The sequence below is a fragment of the Lissotriton vulgaris genome, chromosome 11 (genome assembly GCF_964263255.1).
Source record: "Lissotriton vulgaris chromosome 11, aLisVul1.2, whole genome shotgun sequence".
In the NCBI taxonomy this organism is placed as follows: Eukaryota; Metazoa; Chordata; class Amphibia; order Caudata; family Salamandridae; genus Lissotriton; species Lissotriton vulgaris.
This window is the reverse complement of record NC_141699.1, coordinates 644,628,836-644,645,052: the sequence shown is the minus strand read 5'-3', so window position 1 is coordinate 644,645,052 and position 16,217 is coordinate 644,628,836.

Genomic DNA, 16,217 nt, shown 5'->3' with positions numbered 1-16,217 from the left:
TCATTAGGGCAGACGAGAATGGCTGACCGTTATCTGAGTACACAACACGAGGCAAGCCGTACCGTGGGAAAAATTCACGAACCAACTGTTTGGCAGTGGTCGGAGCAGTGTAATCTGGGACTGGGTAAGCTTCGGTCCAGCGGGACAGAGCACAGACAACTACGAGAACATATTTGAATCCTCGACAACGGTCCATCTGGATATAATCCATCTGGAGGACTTCAAAAGGGTGATCAGGAGGATGAAATCCACCTTGCTCTACAGGGACGCTTTTACCTGGATTGAACTGACAACAGATCATGCAGGTAAGTACTTAATCAATGATAGCTCAATAAAAAGAAAGGAAACAGAGTCCGTGGTGTTAGAGTTTCTAAGGGTTTTATTCCTCATAAAGGAATCAGGATATCATGTTCTGACCACCACAGGGGTGTCAGAAGGGATAGATGAGCGCGCTCTCGTTTATTGACATTACATAGCTTATATACTTGATTTACATCATAAGTTTCAATGTGAGAGGCGTAACAGCTGAGAGAAGACAAGATAACAGTATACACGTGGTACCAATACATCATCAAGAGGCGTAAACTAGGCGTGAACTAGAGGTGTGTGCAAGAAACGTCACTGATAGGTGACGCAAGTGGGTGGCACCAAGGGGTGGTGCTAACAGAATGTTGCAATGTCAGCAGAAATCGGAAGCTTGGATGCGCGCGCAGCTGCATGACGTGTGATTGACGGGGTGCAGGGGTCTTGACATTTACACTGACGGAAAGAGACAGAAGTCTGGCATGTCAGATCAACTTGTACTTCTATCATATCTGATATCTGATGTTTTAGGAACTATACTATCTGGGCGGAAAGGTCTCTAGGGTAGAAGCTATTCTATGCTAACTGTGGATGCGTGTATAAGCGCCTGAGTGTCTACATGTGAAGCGTGGGGGCACGGGGCCTTCCATGGCAGCATGGCAACGGAGGCTATGAATTACTTGCATTAAGACAGATTCGGCCTCTGGGCTCTGCAGCTGGAGAGGATGTTTACAGGATCTAGTAGGCAGGAATGTGTTCTCGGAGAGCGGAACAGATAACTCGAAGGTTATAGTCAGTCTTGGCAGAAAGCAGGCTTGAGCTGAGCGCGAGGGGCCGCGCTGAATATAGGGCATAGTTCATGAGTACAGAGGTAGCCTGGGCAGAGCCAGGAGCCACAAAAGAGGTTCAGATGGCAGGAATTCAGGGCCTACTCTGGCTAGAGCAGGAAAAAGCGAAAAGTGTACTACAAAAAGACGTTGGCATAGCATACTTAGGAACGGACTATATAATCCATTCATGGTGCATCTGAAAGAGGACAAGTTGACGGTGGACGCAAATGTATTTGCGTCTTCATAACTGGTACAGGAGGGAAGTTACATGCACTTTAAGCTGGTACATGGAGTCGGTGGGGTACGCGCTAGGGAACACAACATGGCCAAAATTTAATTTTCCTCATTCCCTCCTTGTTCCCTACGGACCCTTCATGAAATATCGATCCTCATGAATCGATCAGTCTGTTCTTGTAACATCATTTGTTCTTCTTTCTTTCTATTACGTTTTGAGTGAAAACTGGAATGTTTAATGCAAGAAGTGGCACACAGTCCACAAATCGCTGGCCCACACTGTAGGCACAGGCAGCAACTGAATACTAGGACTAGGCCAATGCCTAGGAAGGATAGGATTTTCCATCCCCAAGCTGTTAACGTTGTCCAGAACCAACCGGACCAAGTCCAGGTGCCTGGATTCTGATGTATCTGATTTGCAATTTTATGAAGACGGGTGATAGCTTGATATACAGATGGTGCATTCTGTGGAATGAAAACACAGCAGCTTGACCCGATGACCTTACAAGCTCCACCTCTATCTGCCAAGATGACGTCAATTACAAGACGGTTCTGAAGGACAACAACCCGCATAGCGGACTGCTCCTCTGTTAAGTTTCCTAAGGCGGAGGTAGTTTCATTTACTACAGCTTCAAGTGTTCTAGTTAATCTGCGTATTAATTTACTATTCTGGACAGGGCCTAAGAAGAAAAAGAATCCTTTATTAAAATCAGTGTACTGTTCCCATGCCGTTTCTGTGTAGTCAACAAGGGGGGCATCTCTTCTGGGTCTATTCTTTACTAGATTGCTATTTCTATGGTAATCAGAAGGAGCTAGAAAAACGGGTGGCAGAAGGAATGCAATGTAACAGGTACCATCCCAATCTGGAGGTAGACGAATGTATGCGGTATGACCACACACAAAGTAAGAATGACTGATAGCTTTGAAGGATGACTTTCCATCATCACTGAATTCGACCACAGTAGTGCATTTGCTATGACCTAAGTGTACGGAACCTTTCTTCTTGATACATAATTCACCAGTGACTGGCAGTACTGACATAATAGGTAGAACTGGTGCAGCTTCGGATTCGACGGTAAGAATCATAAGGCTAATTGTGTAATTACCTAATCCATATACTTCATTTTCTAGATCAGTTCCTATTCTAATGGGGAGTCCCTCCTTATCCGGGTGACAGACGTTTAGTAGGACCAAGTTCAGGTTTCCCCAAACCCAACCTCCATCGAAAACAGCAATGTCGGGATCTAAAGAATTAATTATCTTAAACCATGCTCCGCAGGAGCCATTATGAGTGAACGGGTACGGGAAGAGAGGCAGGGCTCCCTTGTAGTTCTGGTAGGGAGGGAGTCGGCCACATATCCAGCAATTTGTAGCATTGTTAGTTTGATGAGAATGATGTAACATACTAATGAATGTATTGTTGCGCAGCGCAAGTCTGTAGGAAAGCTCATGAGGAGGCAACTCACTAAAAGTGTGTTCAGCAGAGACATTGTAAGCAGATTGTTCACGCTTGAAGATAGGATAGTATATCGATAACAAGATACTGGCAATAATTATTAATATACTTAGAATAAACATAATTATTAGTGTCACTATGCAGTGACTACGAAGTGATTTGCAATATGTTCTTTTCTTTTCCTCTCTCTCTCTAACTCGATCTAGGGGATACATGTCAGAAACTATTTAACCGATTCACCTAGGGGAGGACTTAAACAATTAAACTGTCTGACTTGCTAGATCGTAACTTCATACGATATTGTTCTTGAGGAGTTTTTTCTCGTTTGCATTCGGAAAAGTCTTTCGTATCAGAGTCTTTGGTGGGGGTGGGTGTGTCTTGGTCCGGTTTCAGTCCTGGGAATGTTTTGATATGGCTTAGGTGAACCCACCCCTTTCTTCCTTCCAATTTGACTGCAGTCTTTGTTGTTAATAGAACGGTCTTCGGAGACTTCCAGCGGGGCTCCAACGGACTTTTCCTGTCGAAGTTGCGGATTAAAACAACGTCACCGGGGCGGACATCATGCTCCTTTACATCGGTGTTGTCAGGGAAGGCTGCGGCAACCTGTGAACGACATGATTGGAGTGCAGACATCAAGGAGGCAAGGTAATCTGTCAACATATTAGAATCAACATCGGTTATCTTTTTAGGAATGGGCGTCCCCCACATATTCGGTGGTCTTCCAAAGACCACTTCGTACGGAGATAGCCCTGATCTTGAATGGGCGACCATTCTCATATAGAATAGTGCCACCGGCAGGGCGACTATCCAGTCGACCCCTTTTTCCTGACATATTTTGGCAAGGCGAATCTTTAATGTCTGATTATGCCTTTCTACAAGGCCTGCTGCTTCTGGATGTCGGACACAATGGAACTTCCACTGGTATCCTAATAACAAGGAAACTTCTTTCATTAGGGCAGACGAGAATGGCTGACCGTTATCTGAGTACACAACACGAGGCAAGCCGTACCGTGGGAAAAATTCACGAACCAACTGTTTGGCAGTGGTCGGAGCAGTGTAATCTGGGACTGGGTAAGCTTCGGTCCAGCGGGACAGAGCACAGACAACTACGAGAACATATTTGAATCCTCGACAACGGTCCATCTGGATATAATCCATCTGGAGGACTTCAAAAGGGTGATCAGGAGGATGAAATCCACCTTGCTCTACAGGGACGCTTTTACCTGGATTGAACTGACAACAGATCATGCAAGTACGCACTTTCTGTTTTGCGGCTGCTCGTAAGTGTTTATTGTTCCAGAGATTTTGCAAACTGTCTAGCATGGCTTTCTCTCCCAGGTGGGCAGGACTATGTGCTGTATTTATCATGACTTGAACCATAGAGTCAGGGAGAAACCATGTAGATTTTCCCTTCGTCATCCAACCTTGATCTGTCTGGATCCCTCCTAGTTCGATCCATTTCTTTATTTCGTCTGGAGTAGCATGTGTCTGAATGTCAACAACATCTAGTGTGGGATCTCTGACTGTCATGCAGTTTGTAGGATCTGTTGTCTTGATCGTGTCAGCTGTCTGAGTGTGAGTCAGTGCTGTATGTTTTGCTGTCTGATCTGCCAGGTCGTTACCCTGGGAAACAGAATCTGTGGCTTTAGTATGTGCTTTACACTTCATGACTGATATGGCTGAAGGCAGATGTATTGCTTCTAACAGTGCTTGAATGAGAGGACCGTGCTGAATCTTGGTACCATGAGAGGTCAGGAAACCTCGTTCCTGCCAGAGCATGCCAAAGTCGTGTACGACTCCAAACGCATAACGGGAATCTGTGTATATGTTAACATTTCTGTTCTTGGCTAGAATACAGGCTTGGGTCAGAGCGATGAGCTCTGCCGCTTGAGCAGACAGTGTATCAATACGATGTGTTTCTTTAACTTCAGTTTCAGTGGTCACGGCATATGCGGCCACTAACTCTCCTGTACTTGTTCTCATGCATGAACCATCCACATAAAGTGTCAGGTCTGGATTTGTCAACGGAACATCTGTTAAATCTCGTCTGGGCTTTGTTACTGCATTAATAATCTCTATACAATCATGTGGGGCTGGATCTGTCATAACTGTAGGTAACAATGTTGCTGGGTTCAAGATACTGCAGCGTCTGATTTCTATGTGTGGCTGGAATAATGTCAATTCATAACCTGTCAGTCGTGCTATAGTTAAGTGTTGAGTCTGGGTTCTGTTTAATAGAACCTCTACAGAATGTGGAACTTGTACTGTTAACTGATGACCTAAAACAATTGAATCGCTTTGTCTGATTGCTAACGCTGTTGCGGCTACTGACTTTAAGCATGCAGGGAGTGCCTGAGCTACTGAATCCAATGTACTTGAAAAATAAGCACAAGGCTTATGTGAACCTGCTTGATCTTGAGTGAGGACAGACAATGCTGTACCATCACGTTCTGTAACAAAAAGTGAAAACGGTTTGCTGTAACATGGTGTCGCTAAAACTGGTGCTTGGCATAAAGCTTTCTTTAATTCCTCAAAGGCTTGTGTGTGTTCCTGAGTCCAAGGAAGGACAGTCGAAGTCGCTGCCTCCTGTGTCGTTAACTGGATGAGTGGTTTAGCTAGAAATGCATATTGAGGAATCCATTGTCTGCAGTACGAGGTGAGGCCTATGAAGGCCCGCACTTCTTTTTGTGACTGGGGTCGGGACATGTTTACTATTAACTGAATGCGATCGGGAGTGAGCTGTCTCCCCACTTTGGACAGCAAGTGACCCAAGTACACAACTTGCTGAACACAGAATTGTAGCTTCGAAGGAGACACCTTGTGTCCCTTGTCGGCCAGAAAATGCAAAACTATCAGAGATGCTTGTTCACATTCGGGCTCACTTCGTGCGGTGATCAGCAGATCATCGACGTACTGTAGTAAAGCTGTATTAACTGGCATTTGAATACAATCTAGTTGTCTTTTCAGTGCTTGACTATAGATGCTGGGGCTTTCTGTAAATCCTTGAGGTGCGCGGGAAAATTTGAAACTTCGTCCATTTAAACTGAATCCGAAGAGATATTGGCTCTCCGGGTCAATGGGTACACTGAAGAAGGCGTTCTTGAGATCGATTACAGTAAAGAACGTTGCTTCTGAATCAATAGCAGTTAACAAGGTGGAGATATCGGGGACCACAGGATACTGTGGTACAATGCATTTGTTCAGTTCTCGAAGATCAATCACCAGCCGATATACTGGCGGTGCATTGCGGTCTGTACGTTTAAGAATTGGAATGATAGGCGAATTACAGATATTGGAGTCGGTCTCTACGACCACTCCTTGGGCGATAAGCTCTTCAATGATTTTCAGTAAGGCCACTACAGCATCGGGTGGTAACTTGTATTGTCTGATTCTGGGTAGAACAACACCTGTCTTGAGTGTAACACGATATGGTGTGATATGCATACAACCTACATCAGCTGGGCCTTTTGCCCATAAGTGATCTGGTACATTTTTCAATCTGACATCAAAGTCACGTAGGACATAATGTCCCTTGAAATCCCGTAGAAAGAGTCTGACTCCCTCCGGGGAACAGCAAATTATCGCTCCTAGAGCCTTCAGTGTTTTAATTCCTAACAGATTTTCGGGACATGACTTCGTAAGTAACAAGTCTGTAACTCGGGATAATGGACCCACAGCTAGTGGTACTGGTTCTGATACTTCATTTACAATAGGCTGTCCTGAAAAACCAAGGGAAACATTCTGTGAGCCTGAGAGGGGTGCCCCTGGGACTTCATTATGGCTTATAGTAGTGCGACTTGCCCCTGTGTCAATTAAAAACTTTCTGTCTTTACCTAATACGTGACTATGTACATAAGGACCTTCTTGATCTACAGGAATTTCAATAAGAGGCAAATCACTTTCCCTCCCTAGGCTGTTTCATGTGTAACGCTGATAATCTGGATATGCCGACTGGGCATACTGGTACATTTGTTGTGAGACTTCTCTAGTTGCAGCAGCGGGCTGTGTCTGAGCATGCTGTGGCTGCGGTACTGCTACTGTCTGTACTGTATGGGACTGATCATGCATAGGCTGTGTATTCTGCATTGGCTGTTCGTTCTGCGAGGTCTGTTGATGACCCTGCTCATGTCTAGGCGGACGCGGTCTTTCTTTAGTTTTACCTGTCTCGATGTTATGTTTCAGGACTGGACATTCATGTACGTAGTGACCTGGCTGCTTGCAATAATTACATGTCCCTTTAACGGGAGCAGCAGAATGATTTGTCTGAGCCCCACCTTTTCTATGACCCTCGGCTGGAATTGTCTGAGCCACTAACATTTTCATTTTCGTGTCTTTCATGCGTTTCTGTTCCTGGTCCTGTTCTTCCCTAATTCTATTCTGGTGATATTGTAACATTTGTAACATCTGGGATGGCGTATTTGCCTGCCAAGTACTTTCAACCTTGTACACTCTATTTTTAACCAGTGGTAGGGCGTTCTCTACTAGTTTCGTTACAAAAAGGTGTGGATATGACTCGCTACTTGTTTTTAGACCACTATTGATAATGAAACATTTCTCGAATCTTGAATAAAAGTCACTAGTATCTTCATCTTGTTTCTGTTTGCAGGACGAGATTGCGTCCCAATCTTCCTTTCTAGTTGTCAATAATCTTGGCAGAACCTGTACTATTAAACCTGGTAATGCTTTAGTCTTGTCCCCAAGGCCTACCCCTGGGACTCGTTTGCTTTCTTCGTCTTCTATCTCTGCCCATGCTATCTTTGACTCTCCCACTTCCCAATCCTTCTCCTTTAATTTCTCGTAAATGCCCGTAGGCAACAGTACTTTTAACATTTTCATAATATCATCATACGTGTAATCTCCCATCAATAACATGTCTTTAAGCTCTCTGTGAAAACCTGCAGGGTCTTTATCATGGCACGGAACTAATTTCTTCATTTCTAATAGTTCTAACTTAGTCAGTGGTGTGTGAACATACACACGTTTCAGGCGTTGGTCCGCACCCATAACTGGGTGTACTTCTCGTAAGGGATTCTGGCTTTCAATGCCGCCACCGCATTGCATGTGGTACATTTTTCTTTCTGGAGGCGGGGCGGGGACATATTCAGAGCTCAGGAAGGTGTTATACTTACGTCGTTGTTCTAGAATTATTTGTATTAACTTGGTACTAAAACCTCTCCATCTATCCATGATTAGTGCTTCTAGTGTTTCGTGTAAGGGACCTGGATCAGAATGATGGTTTCTGAACTTGATAAGGAGGTGCTGAATCATGTATACACCTGCTATTTTCTGCTCTTCCGGGGAAAGGTTCAAGAATGTCTGCACTAACGTGTCATCATTATATATATCTGCGTTTTCTGCCCACAACACGGCGGACCGGGCTAGTTCCTGTTCATCCATAGAATTGAGTATATGGTACCCTACTCGATCTCGAAGCCTTTTATCAGTTTCCTGGAACTGATGTTCAGAAGAATTCGGATTTGTTAAAGCGGAGAAAAGAACTCTCTTGCTCTCCGGACGGACACCTTTCCTAAGGTAGTTTCCCCTACCTACATATGCTATAGTGTCTGTAGACTTTTGCGATGTTTCATCTTCATCTTCCTCCCCGGAGGAAGTTTTATCAGTTTCTTCCTGATGTGCAGTTAATACTGCCTTTCTAATTTTCTGGGACATGGTGGCTATGCTAGTCCCCTTGTCATGTTTTGCTTCTGCTATATTTTGGCCCCACTTGTTCAATGCGTCTAATTCACTCTGGTCTGTCCCGGGCCTGTCTCGTTCTCTTATCACACAATTAATGAAGAATCGTAATATCTGTTTTTGGACGTCAACTTTCTGTTTATACATGGCAGCTTGGACACTGTCGGGGTCTTTCCCCGTCTGTATGAATTTGTATAGCCTGTCGAGAACTTCCTGCATTCCTACACAGCATAGCAAGCTATCGGTGGCAGATCTTAAGCGTAGTGATGCTAATACCATCAGATCGTCTGTTCCGGGTACTGGATCATATCTGCAGAATGACATCCTATCTTTGAGTGCGTCAAGCCGGGCTGAATAAGGAGACTGGAAAGGATTCTGTGTGTCCTTTAAATGTAATCTGTGTGTCGGTGGAGGGGTCTGTAGACCCGCCGTCGCACCTCCTGAGGCCGATGCTTGGGCATTATCTCTCCGCGGAGTCTGTATCTGAACTTGAATCTGTCTTTTAGTAAGATCAGGTAGTACTGGTTTCGGTAGATCCGTTTTAAGAACGGGGAGTGGCGGAGCTGGGGGAGCGGGAGAGGTCTGTTGCGATACCGGCGGAGCTGGATCTGGGGGCGTAGTACCACCTCCATCCCTGTCAGTAGGCAGGGCACGAACAGGCAGATTGGTGTAAGCTGGTGCTACATCCTCTAGATAGGAATTCAGGAATATGTCTTTAGTAGTTTTATGCATTACTTTAGTTGGAACTAATGGTGTCTGTAAGTTTTTCGGTATTTCTGATTCAGTTTCCGATGGGCCATCTGCTGCGAGGTACATACCGTTTACAAGATTATTTCGGGCACGGTCTATTTGTTCTGTTTTTACTCGAATCCCTTCAGTAACTAATTCGTTTTCTCGTTCTTTATCTGATTCTTTAAGTCTGTCTTCTCTACGGAGTGCTTTGTCAGCACGCTTACGTGATTCCTTACGCCAAAATTCTATGGCGTCCTTCTGAGATTGCCTAGCTTTCTTTTTCCATAATGCTTCTTCTACCCTCATGATGCACTCGGCATCCCACGTTCCGGTAACAGGCCATCTGTGTCTCTCGTCTAGGTGTTTGGTGTAATCGGCCCATAAATCTAGATATAATATGGCATCTATGCCGTGCTTCTGATACATAAAATTGCCTGGAGTGTCCCTAGGGGGGATAGGGATTTCTTCCTCTAGTAACCCTTTCCTAGTTCCTATCTGTTTTAACTTGCTGAGGAACGGCATCTTGTTTACTTATTACTTGAACACTAAATCTTTATTCCTTGATACGAGTTGCTAGTTGATACAAGAAATACAATAATACACAGTAAAACAATCACATTCATACCACGACATTAATCACATGAAAACATTAAAGACATCGTTAACCACCCCCTACACTGAATGTACCGCTCAACGGTACGGATACACTGCTGTAACAGTGCAGAAATTCGGAATACTTTATATACTGCTAAACAGTACAGATACACTGCCTAAAAACAGTGCAGACCGGACTTGCGTACCCAAACCCGTCTAGATACGACCCAGCAATGGTACTCACCGGGAAGCACGGAAACAGAAGGCCTCGGAAAACTCGACTGGACTCGACTCGGAACTTCGGAAAACTTCGGAAAACTTCGGAAAACTTCGGAAAACTTCGGAAAACTTCGGAAAACTGGTGGGCCTCTTCACACCTCGGACCTTGCTTCTTTCGGCTGGGCTCTGGTCGGGATCCTCCGCACTCCTCACCGCCTCGTCTGGGCACTGATCGCAGTCTTCGTCACCTCCGTGTGTCAGAGGGGGATGCAGGAAATCCTGCCAGTACACGTGTTGTCCGTCTAACTGATGGCAGGGGACACGGATTGCAACGCACCTTCCGGCGCGTGAGGTGGGGGAGGGGTCCCTGTTCGGGCGCCAAAATGACGTAAATAATTAATTTACTCTCTTAATTTCTATGCAGGTAAGTACTTAATCAATGATAGCTCAATAAAAAGAAAGGAAACAGAGTCTGTGGTGTTAGAGTTTCTAAGGGTTTTATTCCTCATAAAGGAATCAGGATATCATGTTCTGACCACCACAGGGGTGTCAGAAGGGATAGATGAGCGCGCTCTCGTTTATTGACATTACATAGCTTATATACTTGATTTACATCATAAGTTTCAATGTGAGAGGCGTAACAGCTGAGAGAAGACAAGATAACAGTATACACGTGGTACCAATACATCATCAAGAGGCGTAAACTAGGCGTGAACTAGAGGTGTGTGCAAGAAACGTCACTGATAGGTGACGCAAGTGGGTGGCACCAAGGGGTGGTGCTAACAGAATGTTGCAATGTCAGCAGAAATCGGAAGCTTGGATGCGCGCGCAGCTGCATGACGTGTGATTGACGGGGTGCAGGGGTCTTGACATTTACACTGACGGAAAGAGACAGAAGTCTGGCATGTCAGATCAACTTGTACTTCTATCATATCTGATATCTGATGTTTTAGGAACTATACTATCTGGGCGGAAAGGTCTCTAGGGTAGAAGCTATTCTATGCTAACTGTGGATGCGTGTATAAGCGCCTGAGTGTCTACATGTGAAGCGTGGGGGCACGGGGCCTTCCATGGCAGCATGGCAACGGAGGCTATGAATTACTTGCATTAAGACAGATTCGGCCTCTGGGCTCTGCAGCTGGAGAGGATGTTTACAGGATCTAGTAGGCAGGAATGTGTTCTCGGAGAGCGGAACAGATAACTCGAAGGTTATAGTCAGTCTTGGCAGAAAGCAGGCTTGAGCTGAGCGCGAGGGGCCGCGCTGAATATAGGGCATAGTTCATGAGTACAGAGGTAGCCTGGGCAGAGCCAGGAGCCACAAAAGAGGTTCAGATGGCAGGAATTCAGGGCCTACTCTGGCTAGAGCAGGAAAAAGCGAAAAGTGTACTACAAAAAGACGTTGGCATAGCATACTTAGGAACGGACTATATAATCCATTCATGGTGCATCTGAAAGAGGACAAGTTGACGGTGGACGCAAATGTATTTGCGTCTTCATAACTGGTACAGGAGGGAAGTTACATGCACTTTAAGCTGGTACATGGAGTCGGTGGGGTACGCGCTAGGGAACACAACATGGCCAAAATTTAATTTTCCTCAGTATGCTCAGCCTTGCGTTACTTTGCATTAGAGAGGCATTCCATGGGTGGGGCATGGGCATTCCCATGCATCCTCCCATGGATTTTACTAAAGCTAGTAAACCTGGGAATGCCTCAAACATCTGTCCCTTCTTGAGGCAGGTGTAATGAGGAGAAGTAACTATATTTCCCCTCATCACTTCCTCTTTCTTTGAATGCTGCATTCTGCATCATGCATAGAAAGAGCAAAGAGACTTTACCAATTGTTTTTGTGCAGGAAGTAATACCTTCCTGCACCAAAACAATCTTGCCTGTAACACAGTCACCCATGCCCCATTTCTACAAGGGTCCCTTCATTTGCCCTATGCAGAACACAGTGTGCCAGTGCTAGGAGACAGAAGAAAGTTGCCATATCTTAGTTGATATGGTGCATTTCTTCTGTCTCTCACCGCGGAATCCCCTCCATTAGGGTGGAGGAGCGCCACCCCCCTCCAACACCTGGAAATAAAACAATAATAGAACAGGTTTCTAACCAATTTTATTATTGTTTTATTTTAATCCCCCTGGACCCACCCCAGGACTCTGACGAGCCTTGGGGGCAGGTCCAGGGGATGACACTGTGGTGGGGGAGTGGTAGTGCACTCTCTTGTCCCTTCACTGCGCATGAGGTGTTTGGCTGGCCGTTTCAGGCCAGCCAAACATCTCATGTGCAGTGAAAAAAGCACAGGCTTCCCGTCTGCCTGGGAGCACAAAGTCATAGCGCTCAGTCGAATCCTGACTGTCGGGATTGGCAGTAGCGCAAGAAAGAAGAACGCCACTAACCTTGTTCTTGTGCCAAGCGGAGACGATGTCTGAAGCTAAGCCCCCCAATTCCTCCCGACACGACCCCCAACAGAGAATAATATACTCCCTGCATGAATTCGTGCCCCGGGGGAAAAAGGGGAAAGGGATAAAAGAATAAAGAGGCTGTATTTTCGGTATTCCTCTCAAGGGTGTGGTATACACTCTGCGCTGGGTCTGTAATACCTTCAAGGCTGCAAATAGGGTGATAAGCAAAAGATTACTTTTTGTTCAATTGTACTCTTTTTATAAAGTATTGTTTGTCCCCTCCTCCAACTCACCAAGGTCTCACAGCCCGCTGCAATAACAGATGATTCTGCCCAACATCCGAGAGGTAATGTCAGCAAACAAATGCTTCCCCAAAAGGTGCACAGTCTTAGAATGCTGCAATACACCGAAGCAAAAATAGTCACAAGAAAAAAGAGGTATTTCGTCCTCCCTTATTAAACAAGGCGTTGTTTCAGTCACAACATTGGTTCCTTAGATCACCATAAGTGATACCCCTTCGTGTCCGTAATTGAAGCAATTGCCTGGCACTTTCAGTACAGGTTCCAAGGAAAAGGAAATCAAGCTGTGTCCAAACAAACACTACAGCATTCTTCAGCAAGAAGCCCTCGCTAAATCTGAAAGCAATTACACCGGACGCGTCTTTCTCTCAGACGCGGTACACAGTTTAAATGCCATTCTTTTACTCACGTGCTATTAAACGCGTCTCCGGGCGTTTAACATACATCGCGGCTTCTCTTTTCAGTAAGGATTTTTCGGTTCTCCAGAAAACGGGTCAGGGTGAAGGAGGCGAGCCCGCTCTCCTTCCGCTGTACTACGTGGATTGTCATAAACACCCTCCGATACTCCGGAGGTCTGGGTTAGACCACGTCCAAAACTAGAAAGCAAGAACACTCCCACAAGGCTTGAGTCTTCACGCTGGAATCCAGCGGGGATCACCATCCGCCATTCCTTTCTGTAAACATGTTAATTAACAAGCACCTTTCCCCTGCATAGGAGGGGCTTAAGACTGAGGAGAAGGCCCCAAAGCAGTCTGGTAGCTGTAGTCTTAAGGACATTTCCCGTTTTTTGTGCATAATAGGGAATCAGCCCCCTCGACCTCGTGATCGCTACACTGACGCTGCTATCCTGCAGTATCCTGATTGGCCGCAGTGCAGTCCTGGAGCCTGTCCCAGAAGCAGGAAGAGCATGATGGAGTGGACGGCGGAGGCAATCAGGTAAGTTTATTTATTTATTTAATTTTGATTTTGTTGCCAAACCCCCCCTGCCCCACAGCTCCCTCCTCCGGCCTGCCCGCCACTTTGGCAGGGGACGGTCCGCAACAGGTCTCTCATTTACAAAATGCAGCGCAGCAACTTTGTCTGCTGCGCTGCGTGTGAGAAAAGTTAATAAATCTGTCCGCTTTGATTCCTGAAAGTTGATGCGTACTCCTGTTTGTGTTACTTTCAGGTGTGGTGCCCGATTTATCTGCGTAGAAAATTGTTAGTCTGAAAACTGATAGAAGTACTACATAACAAGCATTGGAAATGCAATAGGTCTCGCATTAGAAAAGTTGGAGCTATTGGTTTTGTAAATTACAATTTTTTTTAATGTGTTGGTCTTGAAAGTAGCCAAATTAATAGCTTTGTCATTTACAATGCCAATACTTTAAACTTTTTCAAATGTGACACCTTTAGCATTTGTAATGCAACATGTTTTGTATGTACGTGACTTAGATGTATTCATCTAATAAAAGAACAAGTCTGTTCAAATTCAGCTTCGTACTCGCTATAACGAGTAAAATAATGGGTGTAAAGAAATAGGGGCATTACCGCTCAAATTACAGTTAGTGTAGAGACCCTGGTAAATGCATGAGCAAAATGCAATAGTTCTCACATTTTAACAAGCGAATCCGTCGAATTTCTTTTTTAGTGCAAAAGAAGTGCTGGAAAAAAAATCAGAGGAACACACAACATGAAGATCAAAAGTAAAACGATACAGTCCGATGCCTGGAATTCTACAAACCACAACCACAGAGATGTGAACAAAAACGTATCAGTGTGCAGCGGAAAGCAGGGGAAGTCCTGGCACGCTAAGGCGACCACTCATACAGTAGTTGGGACGGCGAGCGGACCGCTGTGCTGAGAGCATGCGCCATCTGCAGTATGTTTGAACTGTTGCATTAAAACATACATCCTTTATTACAACCTCGGCAGCCCTTACACTAGGATGCAGTTGAGTGTAACAAAGATGCAAGCTGATCATCCATGTGTGATCTCATGAGGAAAATGTGCAACCCTAGGCAATTTATTATAAGATTTCCCCTCGTCACAAACGTAGAAGCATCTAGAAGCCATGCTATCCTGTAGGAACTGCTCAATGAGCTGAATATTCCTTCGGGAACAAACTGTTGATTGGCACGCCGCAAACTCTGGTAGCGCTTAGACTCAATCTACTATAGTGTTTCACATGTGCTCACATAGCTATTTTCTTACCCATTGCGAGACCTAAAGCACTTTTATTAGTTGTCTGATTGCATTGTTTTCTTGTTCTGTATTTTAATTAGAAATGCATGTTTACATCAGAAATGGACGTAAGGACACATTTTGGATGAAAGTACATCCCCAAACGCCAGTTTTCATTTCACATACTTGTCCCGAAATTTCTACCGATCTAGCAATATAATTACCCACATTTTACATACCCCCCCCCTACTGCCAAAGAAGGTGATATTCCGGACAGTAGGTTTATTTAACTGATGAAGCTCACTATCGGAACAGGGTGATCTATACAGTTCACGCATTTATTCTAAACATCACAAACCAGAACAAATATCGCATCAGAGGGAACAAGAGAGCAAGTACTAAAGAAGAAGCTGCAATGGATAGATTGACGATTAATTCGGAGGTTTACAACAACAATCCAGTCATTAATGAAAAGAATAATGCATGCCACCTCGAAGTTCAATTGCCGTACAACAAAGCACGCCTTTAGTCTTGCTTTCCTATACAGCCATGAAATCAATCACTCTATTCAAACCTGTACAGTGTTGTAAGAGATACAGTAAGAGACCCATAGAAGAATGTATGCGTCAAGTGTGCTTACTTTGTCTGTTGGGCTACTTTCCTCGAGGTGTGGCTCTTAATTACTTAAGAGTGGTAGTATTTGTGTTTTTGTCGTGTTCACAAAGGCCAGTAGCTGTAGAGTGTCCAGACCATGTGGAAGAAATGACAACAGCTGATGTCAGGCGACAGCGATGCCTGTTATTTAATAACCATCATGCCAGAAACACCATGCGGGAAAGGAACTTCAAGCAAACATTTCACAGTGGATAACTCTGAACTCAAAACACGAGACCGAGAACTAACAGCAGCCTTTGTTACTCACCGAGGGCACATCTCTAACCGCAGCTCGAGTTCGGCGGCTACGGTTGTCACGCAATGCAGATGTCAATCTCGCCAGTAGGTTGAGAGACACTGAATTCAGCCGAATATCCGCTGTTTGTTGCTGTATTTTTACGGACATCTTTTATCCATAATTCTAGCACATCCCTGTTGCATCAGAACACATCCCTCGGCAGAACATATTCTGAGAGTTGACTGTGAATGGGAGTGTGGTAATGTGTAAGACAAGACGTAGGGCATTGCTGTGGGGAGGGTGGAGAAGAAATACGACACGGCCGCAGCAGGGGGCGGAGTGGGGAGAGCGTCGATGAGGGAGAGACACGGCCTGGCGGCCGTGAATAGTGTTAAGC